The sequence below is a fragment of the Notolepis coatsorum genome (genome assembly GCF_963971535.1).
Source record: "Notolepis coatsorum genome assembly, chromosome: 12".
NCBI lineage: Eukaryota > Metazoa > Chordata > Actinopteri > Aulopiformes > Paralepididae > Notolepis > Notolepis coatsorum.
In genome coordinates this window covers 130119004-130139840 of record NC_140176.1, presented here as the reverse complement: position 1 = coordinate 130139840, position 20837 = coordinate 130119004, and positions in this window count along the sequence as shown.

The following is a 20837-nucleotide window of genomic DNA, read 5'->3' as shown; positions in this document are numbered from 1 at the left end:
GAGGCTGCTAGAATGAGAACAGGACTGAAACAGAGAGGTATAGAGGCTGCTAGAATGAGAACAGGACAGAAACAGAGAGGTATAGAGGCTGCTAGAATGAGAACAGGACTGAAACAGAGAGGTACAGAGGCTGCTAGAATGAGAACAGGACTGAAACAGAGAGGTATAGAGGCTGCTAGAATGAGAACAGGACTGAAACAGAGAGGTATAGAGGCTGCTAGAATGAGAACAGGACTGAAACAGAGAGGTATAGAGGCTGCTAGAATGAGAAGAGGACTGAAACAGAGAGGTATAGAGGCTGCTAGAATGAGAACAGGACAGAAACAGAGAAGTATAGAGGCTGCTAGAATGAGAACAGGACTGAAACAGAGAGGTATAGAGGCTGCTAGAATGAGAACAGGACTGAAACAGAGAGGTATAGAGGCTGATAGAATGAGAACAGGACTGAAACAGAGAGGTACAGAGGCTGCTATAATGAGAACAGGACTGAAACAGAGAGGTACAGAGGCTGCTATAATGAGAACAGGACTGAAACAGAGAGGTACAGAGGCTGCTATAATGAGAACAGGACTGAAACAGAGAGGTATAGAGGCTGATAGAATGAGAACAGGACTGAAACAGAGAGGTACAGAGGCTGCTATAATGAGAACAGGACTGAAACAGAGAGGTATAGAGGCTGCTAGAATGAGAACAGGACTGAAACAGAGAGGTATAGAGGCTGATAGAATGAGAACAGGACTGAAACAGAGAGGTACAGAGGCTGCTATAATGAGAACAGGACTGAAACAGAGAGGTATAGAGGCTGATAGAATGAGAACAGGACTGAAACAGAGAGGTACAGAGGCTGCTAGAATGAGAACAGGACTGAAACAGAGAGGTATAGAGGCTGATAGAATGAGAACAGGACTGAAACAGAGGGGTGTAGAGGCTGCTATAATGAGAACAGGACTGAAACAGAGAGGTACAGAGGCTGCTAGAATGAGAACAGGACTGAAACAGAGAGGTACAGAGGCTGCTATAATGAGAACAGGACTGAAACAGAGAGGTACAGAGGCTGCTAGAATGAGAACAGGACTGAAACAGAAAGGTACAGAGGCTGCTAGAATGAAAACAGGACTGAAACAGAGAGGTACAGAGGCTGCTAGAATGAGAACAGGACTGAAACAGAGAGGTATAGAGGCTGATATAATGAGAACAGGACTGAAACAGAGGTATAGAGGCTGCTAGAATGAGAACAGGACTGAAACAGAGAGGTACAGAGGCTGCTAGAATGAAAACAGGACTGAAACAGAGAGGTACAGAGGCTGCTAGAATGAGAACAGGACTGAAACAGAGAGGTACAGAGGCTGCTATAATGAGAACAGGACTGAAACAGAGAGGTATAGAGGCTGATAGAATGAGAACAGGACTGAAACAGAGAGGTACAGAGGCTGCTATAATGAGAACAGGACTGAAACAGAGAGGTATAGAGGCTGCTAGCATGAGAACAGGACTGAAACAGAGAGGTATAGAGGCTGATAGAATGAGAACAGGACTGAAACAGAGAGGTATAGACGCTGCTAGAATGAGAACAGGACTGAAACAGAGAGGTACAGAGGCTGATAGAATGAGAACAGGACTGAAACAGAGGTATAGAGGCTGCTAGAATGAGAACAGGACTGAAACAGAGAGGTATAGACGCTGCTAGAATGAGAACAGGTCTGAAACAGAGAGGTACAGAGGCTGCTATAATGAGAACAGGACTGAAACAGAGAGGTATAGAGGCTGATAGAATGAGAACAGGACTGAAACAGAGAGGTACAGAGGCTGCTATAATGAGAACAGGACTGAAACAGAGAGGTACAGAGGCTGCTAGAATGAGAACAGGACTGAAACAGAGAGGTACCGAGGCTGCTAGAATGAGAACAGGACTGAAACAGAGAGGTACAGAGGCTGCTAGAATGAGAACAGGACTGAAACAGAGAGGTATAGAGGCTGCTAGAATGAGAACAGGACTGAAACAGAGAGGTATAGAGGCTGCTAGAATGAGAACAGGACTGAAACAGAGAGGTATAGAGGCTGCTAGAATGAGAACAGGACTGAAACAGAGATGTATAGAGGCTGCTAGAATGAGAACAGGACTGAAACAGAGAGGTATAGAGGCTGATAGAATGAGAACAGGACTGAAACATAGAGGTATAGAGGCTGCTAGAATGAGAACAGGTCTGAAACAGAGAGGTACAGAGGCTGCTAGAATGAGAACAGGACTGAAACAGAGAGGTATAGAGGCTGCTAGAATGAGAACAGGACTGAAACAGAGAGGTAGAGAGGCTGCTAGAATGAGAACAGGACTGAAACAGAGAGGTATAGAGGCTGATAAAAAGAGAACATGTCTGAAACAGAGAGGTATATATATATATATATCTCCTGCATGAACCTATGTATCTCATCTATATTCATTCATTCATAACCTTTATTTTATAATCTGAAATATAACGGAATGACAAGCACTCATTTTCAGACTCTGAAAAGCAATAAGAGGCCAGACATGAAACACCACAAAAAAAGAATAGACACAAAACAACGTAAACAAATACATAGTTGACAGAATCCAGTATATAAATCAATTAAAACAGTTATAATTCAGTATATGTGAGGAGGGGATTTCGGCGGAGCCCAATAGCAAACACAGGAGGAGAGAGAATGGAGCGGTTTAGGGTTGTTTAATGTAGTTTCCCAAGCAGACAGTTTTGACAGATGGAATGTGCGACAGACAGGTATGGAACATGTTCTTGGGGGGTAGTTCAGGTGCACTCCTTGTGCAGTCCGGGAGAAGGTAGACAGAGGCTGTGTCGGGGGGTGAGAGCAGGAGCACTCCTTTGTGCAGTATCAGCCAGCACGGGAAGGTGCTGGAACAGGAGGTCCTGGGCACACGGAGAACAAGGGTTAGAACAGGAAATAGCAATGAGTACAGCAAGGCTTAGGTTCAGTCTTCTTACTTGGAAGGTAGTTTAACACTCCCACCACGAGAAGACAGGATCCGGTAGCTGAAGTACTTTCTGGCTGATGAGTGGATGGCTGACAGCTGTGTTGAGTGGAGAGCTGGCGGCGTGCGAGGGTGTGGGAGAGGATGAGGAGGAGTGAAGAAGGTGTGTGGAGGATGTGAAGGGATGATGAGGAGGAATGAGGAAGGCCCCTGCTGTGATTACAACAGTATATGCATTAATTAAAACAGTTAGGATCAGAATCCAGCATATATATTAATTAACTCTTAACATGCAATGGCCCGTATATGCGACGCGCCACTTTGCTGACCTCTAGTGGCTCAGGTGTGCATATTCTTTAATACAATATATAGATCGAATTAAAGCCCTATTTGTTGCCTGTCGATTGACTACTATCACCGACATCTAAGATCCCCCCTTGAATGGCCCTTCTAAGGTTTCTCTCCTCCACATTGCATGTGGTGCTTTTTTCATATTGCTAGGTTTTTAGTGAGTTTTTACTTTCCTTCGTATATCTGGGAGTGTTGCATTTATTTATTTTACATTTTATTTAGGATTTCATGGTGTTTTTTGTTTTGTTCTTGATTTATTGTGATGTTTCTTCTTGACTTTAAAGAAGACATGTCCAGCCCATGGGGACATTAACGTGGGTTGCCTTACAAATACATTTGATTTGATTTGATTTGACGATCTGTATGACTGAGAACCATTGTTTCCTAAGAGGAATATAAGGTGTATAAGGAAGCAGGACAAGGGATGGGGCTTAAAGGGGAAACTGGCCTTTTCCTGTGTGTTGCCTTGTTTTTACACAATGATCTGTTGCCTGTCGATTGACATTTCAGGCGACAAAATCCGTTCAGCGGTTCTCGAGTTACATGCCGATATGTGAGGCGTGCGCCAAAGTCTTTAGCAGACTTAAAATCTTTCCGAATACCACTCTCGACTCCAGAGGCTCTCACTCCATCAATCATTTGGCGATCTCGAAGATTATTGGACAGGGGTGTATCCAATGAGTGTGGCTTTCCAATGATACCCGACGTGGGGATGAACAAATCAGGGATCTAGGTGAAAAGTCACAAGCAAAAACAGGAAGTAAAATATGTGGCCAATGCATTGAATGCTATGACTATGAGAAAATGGAAATCTGCAGACCTTATTTTCTTCTCACTTTTAACCAAAATCGCTCGATATCACTCATTTCTGAACGGATTTTTATTAACTTCTTCCTCCTGTGCGGTCCGCCAGCATCATAAATCAAGCTTTACAGACTGTCTGACAAAATTATCCTTTTATTTTTCAAACGTATTCAAGTATAAACATCATAACCATGTCACAACAGCAGTTATAATGTATATTATCATCAATACGTTAGTTTACCAATAGGTTAAAGTGTTATTAGTGCGATTTTAGTATTAGTTTTTCTGTTGTTGTGATCGCGAAAGTTGGCAATTTTGACTGTCCATAATTGTAGTAATTTTGACGCCATTTTGAAGAGGACATCCAGAGCTTTCAATGAGCGTTGAATTTCTTTTAAATACAGTTCCCAAAGGCCTCTAGGTGACTTCAAGCAAATTACTTCTGTATGAATTTTTTTAATATCTCTTATTACTCGGGATAATAATATACCACAAAACTTAGTTAGTTTGTCTCCCCTATTTTGAGCAACAATCAGATTTGAAATCAGTTTCAAAATGGCTGAAATCTTGCAAGAATAAGAAACCTACTGTACATACAGTAGATTTCATTCTCTGTTCTTCATGCACGCCTGGTGATACTAATTTGAAAGCCTAGGCCTAAAAGAAAAAATGGTTTGGTTCCGGTTGCCGACCGACCCTGCCGACTTAGGTCCGACCCAATTTATTTTATGAGTTAAAAAGAAATATATATATATATATATATATATATATATATATATATAATTTTTTTTTTTTTTTTTTTTTTTTACAATAAAGTTTCATAAAAATCTTAGTCAAACCTTTAGTATTGTGGGTATTAAACATGCTGGCAGAGTACATGCATCCATGTTGTCGTGAACATTTTAATTAAATAAAGAAATTCCCTATCCATAGTCGCCTTGGGAAAAAATTCAATAAATTAAATTCCCTACCTACCATGGCCTTAACTGACAACCAACAGGAACCAAACAATATTTTCTTTTATGCCCTATTTGAAAGATAAGATTTGGCACAATCCATAAATGTGCGAATTGGCTATAATAAGGTAATTTATAGGCCTGCTGTTCTATATTCTAAAATAATATTTCACATTGCATTGGTCCGGATGGGTGAATTCAGTAGTATCTACAGAACCTTCTGTTTAATCATCTTCCCTTTATTCATTTCCTTAGATTTTTTGTACACGTGATCTCAGGAAGGTACTGAGCGAGCTCAGATGCTGTTTTTCATGTCTGGTCATTATTAGCATGGTGTTATTCACTATCAAAGATGCAACGAAAAATCATAATTCATATTTTCCTTTGTTTCATCACAATTTAAGCAAGCCTAGTAATAGACACACTATTTCTGACACTTGGAATACATTCACTGAGGTCCATATATACCAATAACATGCAGATGGACCTTGTAGAAGTCGCGCAATATTCCATTTACTTAGGTATGTATTGTAGGCGGATTTTATGAAAATAGGCTCCAGGCTTAAGAGGGTAAATCTGGACATCTACTACACAAGACTTCAGGCTATGGACCCAGGGTGTTTTTTCAGCCATACTAATTTTCTTGGATATACTACTTTGGATATTGCAACTACTACAGAAAAATGTGAGTAACAAGTTTTTCTACAACTCAAGTTCAGACCAGACTTTATTTCATTAGCACTAAAAGTGAATTATCTCCAGAAACTTCAGAATGTCATCTTTCAAAAGAGACCAAGCTCATGCATGTGATATAAATATAATATATATCTCAGGGGGGGGGGGGGGGGCGGCTGATTGGCGCAGTGGGCAAGGCGGTTTGAGCCCAGCTCTCGGCGTTGCTACCGGCTGGCCGGTCGTTCATACTAACACAATTGGCAAGTGTTAGAGGGTGGGAGAGCCGGTGGGTGGGGAGTTGACGTTGTGGACAGCGACTCCTACAGGTCGGTTTGGTGACGCCGGTGCGACGGAAGCAGGAAGTAGCGGGGGCAGCGTGAGCCTCCCACGTGTTACTCCTCGCCACTGAGAGTTTGAGTTGCTGCAGTGAAAAGATGCGACAGGCTGCCTCCTTGTGTACCGGAGGGGACACGTGATGCAAGGCTTCTGTCCTCACTACAACCGACCTGTGGGAGGCATAGTCTAGCAACATAAGCAGGTCAAGTGATAATTTTAAGGGATGTTTGGAGCCTATTTCCAAGCGGTAGGAAAAGAAAAATGCTGACTTCCCAAGTTCTGAGTGGGAACGAGCAACCTTTTCATTACATTTCAAACCTTTATTTATAGAGTTAAAAATCTCATTTAGACATTGTCTAATTTACGAAAGCGACCGGATCCACCAAACAAACATAACAAATGCATAAAACAAGTTCCAGACAAAAACAAGACAAGAAACACAACTAAAAGTCTAAGCGAGGCTAAAATCTAGATACATTAAATTAAGAACAAGAACCGGCCCCCATGGATGCCCTTTTACTATTGCATATAAGAAGCTTAAAATCTCCAATGTGACTTATGTTCGGGAGCCTCAGTTCCTTCTGCAATAAGTTCCACGTAGACGGGGCAGAATAGGAAAAGGCTATTTTTCCGAGTTCCGTCCGGGCAAATGGTACAAGAGTTAAAAGATCCTGTGACCGGAGGCGACGCTGTTTGTGCAGCATGAGGAACGACAGGTGAGAAGGGAACAGGCCGAGGAGAGATTTAAAACGATCACTATTAAGCGTGTGAACAACAAGTGTCACACCTTTCACCCTAGTCGCAGAAATGAACAGGTTAGGGTTAGGGTTTGGGTTAGGGTTAGAGTTAGAGTTAGGGTGTCGTGTATTATCAAAATGAAACATGTAAAAACCCAAGGAACTGTACAAACGATACCGGACGAAATGCTGTTGTAAGTTGTAAGGAGGATGGATCAAAAATCAGCCTAGCTGTCTCCCAATGGACCCAAGCCACAGCTGTTAACAGGGTCACCGTCCCCCAGTCAAAATAGCTTCTACAAGCAAGGACAGGGGTCAGCCCGTTGAAAACAGACCATTTGGGGTCAGATGACAATCTCCCCTCACCCAACCGATTTGATTGACTCGAGGTCATAAACTGACCGCCTCAAGGCTATATTGAAGTAAGCAAGAAAGAGTTTTGTTTATTCTAGTTAAAAAGATCAACCGGCCACTGTGAGAAAAGACTCTTCCCCTTTTTCAAACACCTTCTGCAGGAAACAGATAGTGAATCATTATCTTTGAGAACAGAAACCAACAGGATCTGGAGCAGGGAATAATTACCTTAGCATAATAAAAACTAGCATTTGAAGGCTCAAAATACTGTGGAGGTCAGAAGTCTTGTTGACGCTAGCCTGACCAGCAGTTGGCTCCAGGAAGCACTGGAGGGTAATCACAGACTCCAGCAGCTGGTCAGAGACATTTGGCTTCATACTATAAAAACTAAACAATAAAGTATTATAAATATATATTAAAGGTTAGCCTAGAAGCAAGTGGACTTCAGTAACATTTAGTATGGTACCAAACAGGAAATACATTAGTCTAGGGAAAAGCTAATAAACCCTAGATGGTGGATTAATAATGGAGTATTTGAACAAAAAGGTAACAACTAAACAAAATCACATTAGAATATTGGTTAAGAAAACAGGATTAGTAAAAACAGGGATAAAACAAGTTAGAAATACCAAGTTAATAGGATAAAAGTAAATCAGATCCATAAATAGGAAATAAACTGTAGAAAAGCTCTAGAGTTCGGGAAAAGTATTAAACTAATTTAGTTAGACTAAATAGGAAGTAATCTAAAAAAAGGAAATCCCATATAAAGCAATGCATTTAAGTAAAACAAGTGATTTGAAATAGAACGGCTAATAGACAGTAGGATTCTCCCCGTTATAGATCGCGTCAGGGGTCACCTTGTAAAACACAGTTTCACCAGACCCAGATGACGTGTCACTCAGAAGGGATACCTTCTAGCCAATAGAGAAGCACGGTCCCTGGGGTGACGTCACTGGACGGCGCAGGGGAGGAGGAAATTCTGTCTTCTTTAAAAACTGCAGGGTGAATGATGGAGACACACAGAGACACCCACGGACGGAGACAGAACAGAATCACAGCAGGGATCCACAGAGGGACGATCCAAGCGGTCCCAGCTTTGCGAATCACGGACAATCAGGGTTGCTTTGGCAACCGGCACCAACACCAGGAGAAGACGCTCTGAGGGCATCAGCCGATCAGACCATGGATCAACTGCCACACCAAAGATGATGATTAGATATAAGAAAAAGATCCTGTACTTGTTTGATTCATAGTTGTGTTTATTTAGAATGGAATAAACACTGCAGCTGTTTTATTCAAACCCTCTCGTCTGCGTTTCCTTCCTACAACCGAACAATTGAAATGCCAACAACGCAGAGTAGAAGGGTAAATACCACTATACGATCACAGAGACTATAGATAATGAATGAAGAATACTTCAAGGGCTAACCCCAACCCTAACCCTAACCCTAATTTAAGAAATGGTTAAAATCCTGAAAATGAATAAATATTCGATATGTATGGTGAGGACTGAAGTTAATAATGATATTCATGAAAGAAAATTGGAACAATACATGAAAAAGATATGTTTTTACTGAGATCACAGTTTCGGTCACTAGGGAGACAGGTAGTGGGTTTTTTAAAGGTTGACTCGAGGGTTAAGGAGAGGGACCTTGAGCGTGAGCAGGTCATTTGAGCGGGTTACATAGGACATACGCAACATGGACTAAGTACTGTGCATAAATCACCGTGCCATAGAGATATAACCACCACACCAGAGATATAACCACCACACCAGAGATATAACCACCACACCAGAGATATAACCACCACACCAGAGATATAACCACCACACCAGATATATAACCACCACACCAGAGATATAACCACCAGACCAGAGAGATAACCACCAGAGATATAACCACCACACCAGAGATATATAACCACCACACCAGAGAGATATAACCACCACACCAGAGATATAACCACCACACCAGAGATATAACCACCACACCAGAGATATAACCACCAGAGATATAACCACCACACCAGAGATATATAACCACCACACCAGAGAGATATAACCACCACACCAGAGAGATATAACCACCACACCAGAGAGATAACCACCACACCAGAGATATAACCACCAGAGATATAACCACCACACCAGAGATATAACCACCACACCAGAGATATAACCACCACACCAGAGAGATAACCACCACACCAGAGATATAACCACCAGAGATATAACCACCACACCAGAGAGATAACCACCACACCAGAGAGATATAACCACCACACCAGAGAGATAACCACCAGAGATATAACCACCACACCAGAGATATAACCACCACACCAGAGATATAACCACCACACCAGAGATATAACCACCACACCAGAGATATAACCACCACACCAGAGATATAACCACCACACCAGAGATATAACCACCAGAGATATAACCACCACACCAGAGATATAACCACCACACCAGAGATATAACCACCAGAGATATAACCACCAGAGATATAACCACCACACCAGAGATATAACCACCACACCAGAGATATAACCACCACACCAGAGATATAACCACCACACCAGAGATATAACCACCAGAGATATAACCACCAGAGATATAACCACCACACCAGAGATATAACCACCAGACCAGAGATATAACCACCACACCAGAGATATAACCACCAGACCAGAGATATAACCACCACACCAGATATATAACCACCACACCAGAGATATAACCACCACACCAGAGATATAACCACCACACCAGATATATAACCACCACACCAGAGATATAACCACCACACCAGAGAGATAACCACCACACCAGAGATATAACTACCAGAGATATAACCACCACACCAGAGATATAACCACCAGACCAGAGATATAACTACCAGAGATATAACCACCACACCAGAGATATAACCACCAGACCAGAGATATAACTACCAGACATATAACCACCACACCAGAGATATAACCACCAGACCAGAGATATAACTACCAGACATATAACCACCACACCAGAGATATAACCACCACACCAGAGATATAACCACCAGAGATATAACCACCACACCAGAGATATAACCACCAGACCAGAGATATAACCACCACACCAGAGATATAACCACCACACCAGAGATATAACCACCACCAGAGATATAACCACCACACCAGAGATATAACCACCACATCAAAGATATAACCACCACACCAGAGATATAACCACCACACCAGAGATATAACCACCGCACCAGAGATATAACCACCACACCAGAGATATAACCACCACCAGAGATATAACCACCACACCAGAGATATAACCACCAGACCAGAGATATAACCACCACACCAGAGATATAACCACCACACCAGAGATATAACCACCACACCAGAGATATAACCACCACACCAGAGATATAACCACCACATCAAAGATATAACCACCACACCAGAGATATAACCACCACACCAGAGATATATAACCACCAGACCAGAGATATAACCACCAGACCAGAGATATAACCACCACACCAGAGAGATAACCACCAGAGATATAACCACCACACCAGAGATATAACCACCACACCAGAGATATATAACCACCAGACCAGAGATATAACCACCAGACCAGAGATATAACCACCACGCACTGTGCTAGAGGCATTCCTCTGACTGACAGGTAATAACAGGTGTGGTGCTATTGAGTCTGAAAAATGTTGTCAAGGCTGCATCACTCCTGTTGAATCAGGAACACATGACTCTAATGACAACAGCCTGGCATGTCGGCTATCCACCGTCACCTCACCGTCACCTTTTATTTGTCATGTTCAGTTCAGTTCAGACTTTATTGTCCCTCAAGGGGAAATTTGCTTTGCAGCAGTGGTAGAGACAACAACAACAACAACAACAACAACAAATAACACAACACAAGAAACATCACATCTTACAGAATCCAACAGGAAAAAGAAAAGGAAAAAGAAAATGCATTACTGTTATTTTAACGGAAGTTAAGTGCATTTAGTGCCCTGGAGATGTACGAAAATGTGTATCTGTTACATTACAGTGACATGCTTGGTTCTGTAGATAAAGTACATTACAGTGACATGCTTGGTTCTATATAGAGTACATTACAGTGACATGCTTGGTTCTGTATAGAGTACATTACAGTGACATACTTGGTTCTGTATATAAAGTACATTACAGTGACATACTTGGTTCTGTATATAAAGTACATTACAGTGACATGCTTGGTTCTGTATAGAGTACATTACAGTGACATGCTTCGTTCTGTATAGAGTACATTACAGTGACATGCTTGGTTCTGTATAGAGTACATTACAGTGACATGCTTGGTTCTGTATAGAGTACATTACAGTGACATGCTTGGTTCTGTATAGAGTACATTACAGTGACATGCTTCGTTCTGTATAGAGTACATTACAGTGACATGCTTGGTTCTGTATAGAGTACATTACAGTGACATGCTTGGTTCTGTATATAAAGTACATTACAGTGACATGCTTCGTTCTGTATAGAGTACATTACAGTGACATGCTTGGTTCTGTATAGAGTACATTACAGTGACATGCTTGGTTCTGTATAGAGTACATTACAGTGACATGCTTGGTTCTGTATATAAAGTACATTACAGTGACATGCTTGGTTCTGTATAGAGTACATTACAGTGACATGCTTGGTTCTGTATAGAGTACATTACAGTGACATGCTTGGTTCTGTATAGAGTACATTACAGTGACATGCTTGGTTCTGTATATAAAGTACATTACAGTGACATGCTTGGTTCTGTATAGAGTACATTACAGTGACATGCTTGGTTCTGTATATAAAGTACATTACAGTGACATGCTTGGTTCTGTATATAAAGTACATTACAGTGACATGCTTGGTTCTGTATAGAGTACATTACAGTGACATGCTTGGTTCTGTATAGAGTACATTACAGTGACATGCTTGGTTCTGTATAGAGTACATTACAGTGACATGCTTGGTTCTGTATAGAGTACATTACAGTGACATGCTTGGTTCTGTATATAAAGTACATTACAGTGACATGCTTGGTTCTGTATATAAAGTACATTACAGTGACATGCTTGGTTCTGTATAGAGTACATTACAGTGACATGCTTGGTTCTGTATAAAGTACATTACATTACAGTGACATGCTTGGTTCTGTATAAAGTACAAGAGAACAGATGGTGGAGGTAAACGGTACTCTATCCCCCCCCCCTCACAGTGAGCTGTGGTGTTCCACAAGGAAGCATACTAGGACCGCTACTGTTCCTAATTAATGCAAATGACATGTCATCAGCTTGTGACTGCAACTTGTTCTTGTTCGCAGACGACTCAGCCCTGACATCACAGATATGCACATTTTCAGATGACTCAGTTCAGTGAGGGTGAATATTGTGAGGGGAATTGTAAGAATGCACCAATATGAGAATTAGAGACATAGATCCTATTAATATAAGTCCACATGGCCGGGAAGCGTGAATATTAAAGGCAACCAACTTGTGTTCAGCTTTCCGTTCAGCGTTCCTCTGATTGGCCACACGGCCACGTGACCGCCCTAGCACACGCCCTTATCCGCGCTGTGTGTTGTCAGTAACAGAGAGGGACGCGGCAGAGAGTGACCGCGGCCGCGCATGCGCATGAGGCTCCCCCAGGTGCTCTGAGAGGTGCTCGAGAGGTGCTCGTTGGTTAATGCCTCGTTGTGTTTGCGTTGTTGGTTAATGCCCGTTGTTGTTGGTTAATGCCATATCGCTATCGCCGCATCACTTAACGCCATAACTAACTGCCTAACTAACTAACTAACTAACTAACTAACTAACTAACTAACTAACTAACTAACTAACTAACTATTTCGCGATGGACCCTGCCGCCAACGTGCAAGCTTTTGTGCCAGCACAGAGCAATTTGCATGTTTCATTGATTAACGCCATTACCTGCTGTGCTGTAGGCGCAAGCAGAGGTACAGTAAGGTACAGTAGGTGTAGGTTACATGTTTCATTGATTAACGCCATTACCTGCTGTGCTGTAGGAGCAAGCAGAGGTACAGTAAGGTACAGTAGGTGTAGGTTACATGTTTCATTGATTAACGCCATTACCTGCTGTGCTGTAGGCGCAAGCAGAGGTACAGTAAGGTACAGTAGGTGTAGGTTACATGTTTCATTGATTAACGCCATTACCTGCTGTGCTGTAGGCGCAAGCAGAGGTACAGTAAGGTACAGTAGGTGTAGGTTACATGTTTCATTGATTAACGCCATTACCTGCTGTGCTGTAGGCGCAAGCAGAGGTACAGTAAGGTACAGTAGGTGTAGTAGGTTACATGTTTCATTGATTAACGCCATTACCTGCTGTGCTGTAGGCGCAAGCAGAGGTACAGAAAGGTACATAATTGTAAGTAGGTGAATTCTACACATCTGACAACGCCATCTGACAATATCATAATGATGTGTTTTCTATATTATATCCACAATCATTCATCTAAAAAATTGTATGGGCGTAAATACATGTTAAGATATTCAAAATCGTCACAGCAGTATAGTTTGTTTATACTTCAGAAGTGATGTACAGTGACGAGTGAATCTGGTAGTTGGTTGTTAAAAACGCGAAACATAATAACGTTACGCTTTCTAGTTCAGTCAGCTAGTTTGTTTATACTTCAGAAGTGATGTACAGTGACGAATGAATCTGCCTCAACATTATGCTCCGCGCATTTCATAATCAGTCAGCAGCCTGCGTCCTCCACTGCTGCCGCTTGCTCCTTGGATTTCATTTGGGACGTGGGACGGCTGCCGCTTGCCTGCCGCGTGGGGGCGGGGGGTCGCGGCCAATCAGAGAAAAGCTGAACACAAGTTGGTTGCCTTTAATATTCACGCGGCCGGGAAACGGTGCTGAATACTGGGAAAGGCCATTTATAAGATAGTACCCCTTTACATTTTAAAATGTTATACTCTGTTTTTATAATTTGTTATTTCTATTGTTATTATTATTGTTGCTGTTATCTCCCTGTGAAGTTCTGTTCATTATTATTATGGTTACTGTATTGTGTTGTCTTGTTTTCATGTAAAAAAGAATAATAAAAAAAGATTTGATAAAAAAAAAACCATTGAACTAAATTGGACTAAAACTAGATGAACGTTCTTGTACCTGTAAAGGTGTCTGCTTGGGAGGGTAACAATTAAAACCAACCTAAACCGCTCCATTCTCTCTCCTCCTGTGTTCTGCAATTGGGCTCCGCCAACCCCTATCCTAACACAACAGCCATTTAAAAACAGTTAATACATAACATACAATTATTTAGTACGTGTTAAAAACAAAGATGGACAAATACGTAGGGCTAAAAAGAAGAGCTAAAATAGGCTAAAATAGAGCAAAAAGTGGTGAATGGAAGAAGAAAAAAAGAAACAAGTCCAATCATGATGTTAATTAATTAGTTACAGTCCACAAATCAGCTCCTCCAGTCCACGGCAGTTGGCCCGTCCTGACCCTGCCTGGTTGTGGAGCCTGATTGCCACCGGAACAAAGGAGTGCCCGAAGCGCTTTGTGGTGTGTCAGGGTGGGTAAAGTATGTAAGTATACTTCTGGAGGAAGCTCATACAATAGTTTCCTGTCAAATACTATTGGATGACGTGATTAATCATGACAGAGAACCAAAGTGTGAGCTTCTGCCAGGAAGTATACTGCGCTGGACTTCAAAAATGCACGTAGGCATTACATACACATTAAAAACATGTACATTAACAATGTACAAAAATGTACATTAAAAACAACAGTCCAAACGCACAAATGAGGTAAGCCAGCATTTATTGTCAAAAGACAGAATTATTACAAATAATTATATACAAGAATTACACGAGGTAAGCCGGCATTTATTGTCAAAAGACAGAATTATTACAAAGAATTATATACAAAGAATTATATTCTTATTCTTGAAATGGTAAATGGCTGTTTTCTTTTTTACAATTTGTGCACATTTTACCCATAGGAAAATCCTGCTCGTTGTACAAGTATCGCAGAGAAAATTCAAAGGTACTCACAGTTGCACAAGAGTTTCGGACAGAGAAACGCAATGGTTTGAAAGCTCGGCGTTGCTAATAAACATTTTAAATATTATTTTATAAACTGCTGGTCAACACTGCTCAAAACGGCTTTAGCTGACTGATGCGCCTTGCACATCGAGCGTTTCGCCAGTTCTTCAGAGTTAATTATGGGATTTTATTGTCAAAAGACAGAATTATATTACAAAGAATTATATTCTTATTCTTGAAATGTTAAATGGCTGTTTTCTCTCTTTTATATACAATTTGTGCACATTTTACCCATAGGAAAATCCCATATTAACTCTGAAGAACTGGTCCTCTGCGAAACGCTCGTTGTACAAGTATTGCAGAGAAAATTCAAAGGTACTCACAGTTGCACGAGAGTTTCGAACAGAGAAACACAATGGTTTGAAAGCTCTGCGTTGCTAATAAACATTTAAAATATTATTTTATAAACTGCTGGTCAACACTGCTCAAAACGGCTTTAGCTGACTGATGCGCCTTGTATGACGAGCGTTTCGCCAGTTCTTCAGAGTTAATTATGGGATTTTATTGTCAAAAGACAGAATTATTACAAAGAATTATATTACAAAGAATTATATTCTTATTCTTGAAATGGTAAATGGCTGTTTTCTTTTTTACAATTTGTGCACATTTGACCCATAGGAAAATCCCATATTAACTCTGAAGAACTGGTCCTCTGCGAAACGCTTGTTGTACAAGCATCGCAGAGAAAATTCAAAGGTACACAGTTGCACGAGAGTTTCGAACAGAGAAATGCAATGGTTTGAAAGCTCGGCGTTGCTAATAAACATTTTAAATATTATTTTATAAACTGCTGGTCAACACTGCTCAAAACGGCAAAACTAAGACAAAGTAATCATATTCGTAAGTAAAATGGTAAATGGCTGCTTTTTTTTCGTCTTTTTTTACATATTTGTGCACATTTTACCCATAGGAAAATCCCATATTAACTGTGAAGAACTGGTCCTCTGCGAAACGCTTGTTGTACAAGTATCGCAGAGAAAATTCAAAGGTACTCACAGTTGCATGAGGGTTTCGGACAGAGAAACGCAATGGTTTGAAAGCTCTGCGTTGCTAATAAACATTTTAAATATTATTTTATAAACTGCTGGTCAACACTGCTCAAAACGGCTTTAGCTGTGAGGTTCGCCTCTTCCCTGGACCTTTAATTCCCTGTCTCCTCACCTCTCCAGCCCCCACCCTCGCGTTCGTTTAGTCTCGTCTGCTCTTCAGCAGCCCACACCCTTGGACTATCTGTCATTATGTGTTTGATTGGTCCGTGCCGAACACACACTTCTAGTCAATTATCAATTTCCATCACGCACCTGTTGTGTGTTCTAATTAGCGCCCCAGTGGGCTTTAAATACCTCGATCTCCCCCTCAGTCCTGGTCGGGTCGTTCCGTATCATATCTCAATCTGTAAGCTCCTACGGGAGGTTCCCTATCTGTCTGAATGCTGTTCCATCTCCGGCGTTAGACGAGGTGCAAGCCTTCGCCACCTGTCGCCGTTTGCCTGGAGTGGGACACAGTACTGCGCTCTCTAATACTCTACGGGAGGTATTCCAGTGTTCCACTCCAGACTCTGCGCCAGACGCGCTCTTCACTCCAGACTCCGCGCCAGACGCGCTCTTCACTCCAGACGCGCATCCAGACGCGCATCCAGACGCACTCCAGACTCCGCGCCAGACGCGCTCTTCACTCCAGACGCGCATCCAGACGCGCATCCAGACGCACTCCAGACTCCGCGCCAGACGCGCTCTTCACTCCAGACGCGCATCCAGACGCGCATCCAGACGCACTCCAGACTCCGCGCCAGACGCGCTCTTCACTCCAGACGCGCATCCAGACGTGCATCCAGACGCACTCCAGACCTCCGCGCCAGATGCGCTCTTCGAACCGGCGCGTTCTCCAAGCAGACGCGCACCACTCAGACCTCCGCGCCAGATGCGCTCTTCGAACCGGCGCGTTCTCCAAGCAGACGCGCACCACTCAGACCTCCGCGCCAGATGCGCTCTTCGAACCGGCGCGTTCTCCAAACAGACGCACACCCCGAACCGGCGCGTTCTCCAAGCAGACGCGCACCACTCAGACCTCCGCGCCAGATGCGCTCTCCGAGCCGGCGCGCTCTCCTCCAGACGTCTAGCCTGCGCGCTCCTACTCCATCCCTGTAAGCAGCTCTGACCCTCGCCCTGTTCCAAGGCCCGAACCCTGTTTTCTCTGTCCCTGTCCCCAGCCCGCCTCCACGGGCCTCTGTCCCTGTTTCCCCTCTCTAGTCCTCCTAGTCCTCCCTGTCCAGTCCTTCTAGTCCTCCTAGTCCTCCCTGTCCAGTCCTTCTAGTCCTCCTAGTCCTCCCTGTCCAGTCCTTCTAGTCCTCCTAGTCCTCCCTGTCCCCAGCCCGCCTCCGCGGGCCTCTGTCCCTGTTTCCCCTCTCTAGTCCTCCTAGTCCTCCCTGTCCAGTCCTTCTAGTCCTCCTAGTCCTCCCTGTCCAGTCCTTCTAGTCCTCCTAGTCCTCCCTGTCCAGTCCTTCTAGTCCTCCTAGTCCTCCCTGTCCCCAGCCCGCCTCCGCGGGCCTCTGTCCCTGTTTCCCCTCTCTAGTCCTCCTAGTCCTCTCTGTCCAGTCCTTCTAGTCCTCCTAGTCCTCCTTGTCCAGTCCTCCTAGTCCTCCTAGTCATCCCTGTCCAGTCCTCCTAGTCCTCCCTGTTCCTGCCCTGTTCCCTTGCCCTGGCCCTGTCCCTTAGCCTTCCCCTTAGCCAGCTCGCCTCTTAAAGGCACTGTGCCTATTTTCCCAAGTTCTTGTTTTCCTGTGATTTGTGTTCTCCCTTAAAGGGACAGTGCCGTTTTCTGTTGTTTTCAATAAATGCCCAGTTCTTGGCTTACTCTCATACCTGTCTTGTGTTGTGCGATTGGGGTCGGTTACAAACCATAACATTTAGCTGACTGATGCGCCTTGTACGACGAGCGTTTCGCCAGTTCTTAAGAGTTAATTATGGGATTTTATTGTCAAAAGACAGAATTATTACAAAGAATTATATTCTTATTCTTGAAATGGTAAATGGCTGTTTTCTTTTTTACAATTTGTGCACATTTTACCCATAGGAAAATCCCGCTCGTTGTACAAGTATCGCAGAGAAAATTCAAAGGTACTCACAGTTGCATGAGGGTTTCGGACAGAGAAACGCAATGGTTTGAAAGCTCGGCATTGCTAATAAACATTTTAAATATTATTTTATAAACTTCTGGTCAACACTGCTCAAAACGGCTTTAGCTGACTGATGCACCTTGTATGACGAGCGTTTCGCCAGTTCTTCAGAGTTAATTATGGGATTTTATTGTCAAAAGACAGAATTATTACAAAGAATTATATTAAAGAATTATATTCTTATTCTTGAAATGGTAAATGGCTGTTTTCTTTTTTACAATTTGTGCACATTTGACCCATAGGAAAATCCCATATTAACTCTGAAGAACTGGTCCTCTGCGAAACGCTCGTTGTACAAGTATCAGAGAAAATTCAAAGGTACACAGTTGCACGAGAGTTTCGGACAGAGAAACGCAATGGTTTGAAAGCTCTGCATTGCTAATAAACATTTTAAATATTATTTTATAAACTGCTGGTCAACACTGCTCAAAACGGCAAAACTAAGACAAAGTAATAATATTCGTAAGTAAAATGGTAAATGGCTGTTTTTTTTTGTAACAATTTGTGCACATTTTACCCATTCACACACCGACAGGAGCATGTAGGGGTTAAGTGTCTTGCTCAAGGACACATCGACACGCTGCCCGGGGAGGAGCGGGAATCTCCGGATTGCCAGACGACTCTACCTCCCGAGCCACTGTCGCCATGAAACTAGTACTTCCAGGTCTTACCTGAAAATGGAACTAATGAATACACTTTATGCACCCACTCAAAAGAACAAAAGAGGCACTCAAAATAACAAAAGAGGCGCAGGGACGACAGGAGCATGACAATTGTCTTTGCAAACCATTCAAAGTCTATGAGCTTCCGAAGAAGGGTGTTCACGTCAGGGGACGACAGGAGAAGGACGATTGTCTATGCAGATGCAGACCATTCAAAGTCTATGATCTTCCGAAGAAGGGTGTTCACGTCAGGGGACGACAGGAGAAGGACAATTGTCTTTGCAAACCATTCAAAGTCTATGAGCTTCCGAAGAAGGGTGTTCACGTCAGGGGACGACAGGAGAAGGACAATTGTCTTTGCAGACCAAAGTTTATGAGCTTACTTACGAAGAAGGGTGTTCACGTCAGGGGACGACAGGAGAAGGACGATTGTCTATGCAGATGCAGACCATTCAAAGTCTATGAGCTTACGAAGAAGGGTGGTCACTTGAGGGTTGATGGCGCTTCGCTTCTTTGCCCTGGAGCCTTTCTCCGGGTTGATGCCCAAGAAGCACCTGTTAATAAGCAAAGATACGTTTCAGTTTTAAATAGACTCAGCATTTATCAAGGTGCTCACCTGTGTTTTTTCATGGTACCTCTAACATAATGTTTACTCATCCGAATTTTGAAGCCATACTATAATGTGAATTAAACCATTATGTCAATTTCTTAACAATATAGCAGCAACATCAAGTGATGGTGTGGTCCCAATTCACATAGTTGGTTCCAGGCTTCATACTCAAAGCATTTAATCTACTTTATGGCCTCTGTAGAAAGGCATGGACTTAATAGCCAGATAGTCTTTGCATGATAAGTCTTACTGATGACATTGATCATGTGTTCAGAGTGTTAAAATACCTTTGGATGAACTCAAGTGTGGATGATCCAACGGAAGGATACTCCAGGTTGAAGACATAGTAGCTGGTGAATAAAGCAGCTACCCCATGCAAAAATAATGGGTGTGGGCCCATCACAACTTCTCCCTCGATGGATAGCATCCATCCAGAAGGCTGCATTGTGTCACCTGAAATGAACAGATACCCCGTCATGCGTTGTTGTGGATAGGTATACATTCCTGCAAGGACATGACACAGAACTAAGGCTGTCTTAAATACTTCAAAGCTTCGTTCGATTATTAAAAAGAAAAAAAATGCATATATATATATATTTTTGCCAAATCAACTCTGCCTCTCTTTGTTAATAACAACAAGCAATGCTGTCTCTTATTTAAGATGAGGTTGCACTGACAGATTTGTGTTCATTGTGCTGCTTTTATAAAGCCTCAAATGACGGCTTACAATATTTCATGAAAGCAAAGTGTTTTGTTTGTCTAAGATTTAAAAAGGTTTCAACTTTACAGCACTGACAAAGTTGAACATGAGACATGCCAGCTCAGGATATTATTTATAAGAGTCATATGTGTGCCGTATCACAAACTGCCTTCTGTCAGATTTTCCCCCTCGATGCAAAGGAACATTATTACCTTGAATTATCAAACAGGGGGTGCTTGGGAGTGCTGCAGTATTCACATCAGCAGCAGTGGCACAGGTCTGCAACAAAGTAACACACAATAGCAGATTTAACATTATGAAAGGATGAAGATAAGCTAATCCACGCACTACAGCTCACCACACATCAGCTCGGCCCATTTGGA